Source organism: Daphnia pulicaria, chromosome 6, assembly GCF_021234035.1.
Source record: "Daphnia pulicaria isolate SC F1-1A chromosome 6, SC_F0-13Bv2, whole genome shotgun sequence".
NCBI classification, from domain to species: domain Eukaryota; kingdom Metazoa; phylum Arthropoda; class Branchiopoda; order Diplostraca; family Daphniidae; genus Daphnia; species Daphnia pulicaria.
Window position 1 is genome coordinate 11,533,407 of NC_060918.1, and position 2,386 is coordinate 11,535,792.

General features: G+C 41.1%; 1 long non-coding RNA gene across 2 annotated transcripts; it reads left to right on the plus strand.

The window, feature by feature from the left end:
* The first annotated feature begins 989 nt into the window (after positions 1 to 989).
* Positions 990 to 1,803, plus strand: LOC124341940. Of its 2 annotated transcripts, none has more exons than XR_006918680.1 (3): positions 990 to 1,179; positions 1,355 to 1,444; positions 1,642 to 1,803. It is a non-coding gene; the product is annotated as an uncharacterized LOC124341940 (long non-coding RNA). The 2 variants fall into 2 exon arrangements; XR_006918679.1 differs by lacking the exon at positions 990 to 1,179 and adding an exon at positions 1,190 to 1,302.
* Positions 1,804 to 2,386: the final 583 nt, after the last annotated feature.

A 2,386-nucleotide genomic window follows, 5' to 3' on the forward strand; every position in this document is an offset into this window, starting at 1 on the left:
CGGAATATCGCCCATCATTACGGCCAGCGGCTGCGCGCTGTATAAATACACACACCGCCCGGTTCAACCCCCGCGAGAAAGGAATCAAGGAATCCCAAAAAGAAAAGAGAAGAAAAATATAACCAACAAAACAAAAGAAGGAGACTAGAAATTCATGGAATTGTTTTCATACAAAATGAAAAAGGGATCCACTGACTGACTGACTACACACACACAAAATTGAACATTGATTGAAGAGGCGCAGCCTATTATGCCCGCGCTCTTCTTTTCATTCTTTGCCGTGGCATTTCAGTTTTAATCTCGTGGACTTCCCGCCGCCCTTGCCCGTGGCCTAGCAGCAGCAGCCGCATAATATATATATAGAAGCTCATAACATTGTTATGCAACGTGAATAATCAAGCGGTGGGAATATAAGAGTTATATAAGAATTCCTGCTTATCTTAAGGCCATCTAAAATAAGGGTGTCCTCCCTCTCTTGCCATTGACCTCGCCCATTATTCTGCGGACAAATCGATGCAACTATTACCGTCGAGACCGTGTCGCCCGTCCTCCGCGCTCCGGGCAAATAGACGCAAAATATATAATACAGCACGCTTTCCTTTTGATTTAGTGACGAGAAAAAGCTATTATTCCAAATCTCGGCTTCCAACAGAGTCCTGAACCAGTTTTTCCAAGAGTTTTTCGGACAATTTGCGAGTTTAGTGCAAATTTTTACTCGGATCTTGTCCGTCCAGAGTGAGCTTGATGAAACATGTTGAGACAAACAATTTGATATGAAAATAATCCCGATCTGTCTAGCGGATCTTTGAGCGCTGGCGATCAAACCGCTCTTATCTATCGTTTTGGGGCGGTTTGGTTATAGGGAAGGGGTTGATTTTCTTGAATTTTGGCGGGAGATTTCTGAAGCTTGTTTTATTTTAGTATTTGTGTCGTCTGCTTTTCTTTTGTTTCACACAGCTTCGAAAAAGCAAAAAGAGACCACAAGTTTCAGATATTTTGTATCATAGAAAACTAAACGGATCAGCAGATCACTGGTTTGATGGAAACGTGTAAACAGTGTAGACTATGTGGCTGCATGAGAAATAGCACAATAACAATTAAAATGTGGTCGACTGGTCGTCGTGTGAACTTATTTGGTGTCGTGACTCCCCATGCTCTCCACTCCATGCTATTTCTCAAGTAAATAAACTGTGATCAAACTAAAAATCATACGGTTGCAATGATATTGGGAGCTTGTACAGAAGAGTTGTTTCAAATTTGTGAAATGTTGGTGCCTGACTGCAGTGACTAGCGAATTATCATGTAAGCTGGTTGGTAGAGTTTGTTTGCTCCATGTAACCTTTACCTTTTGCAGATTTCAGGTCTGAGCCACCTATCGTGAACATAAGATGTGCAAGTTTTGATACTGACCGTCATCACCAACAATCTCAACATCATCAATTGGGTAATGATTTTTGAATCTGATGTGATTAATAATACTCTTTTGTGTATAATACCTGGTATTAAGCTATACACTTAAACTCTAAGTAATCCTATTTATTAACAATAAGGGGTTACCCAAGCTGTCTTCTTTCTAACTTTTTATTACTTGCTGTCTGCAATATTTTTTTTTCGTAACCCAATTTTTTATTTTTTGTTTAGATAAACACCATCCAGTTTGATTGGGAAAACTCTGTCCTCGTGTATGCCCATGTGAGTGTGGGTGTATTCACGAGGACGCCCTTTTTCCGACATTCAACTTTTCTGCGGATGAATGAAGCAATTCTGGATGCCTGGCTGTGGATTTCCCGGGCTCAAAGGTAGGACAAATGTCTCTCTGATATTCTTCTTTTTTTGACTATTTGGTGGCTTTATGGTTATGAAACGTTACGGAATACGCTTATATTCCTGAGTTTGGCGGGAACTGTTTTCTCTTGCCGTTTCTGTTTTCTCAATCAGGGTTAACTAAATAACTCATTTGCAGAGCGACTGCACATCAGGCTTGTTTGATACCTCACAAATTTGTCTGCGGGTCAACAATCAAATTCCGATTTGTTGAAATTTCAACACTTGTGCAAAGTCTATAAAACTATATGAACAAGAGAAACCTGCGGCCACACTGGTACCTCCTCGTACGATGTATGACAATTTTGCGCCGCCGTCCGTTTGATTTGTGCCGACATTTTGAATTTTTCGTTCAGCTCATTTTGAAGTAACAACACCCGAGGTGGAAAAAAGGGGAAAAGTTCAATGGCGATGGCAGAGAATGATTTCCGCATTACGTCACAGAATTTCTTTCTAATACTATGTGTGACTCGGGGAGGAGCATTCCGCTTGCGGATGTGGGTTGATTCATCCAAGTGGCAAGCACACACACAAGAAAAGACGAACGAGTGGCTGTATACTG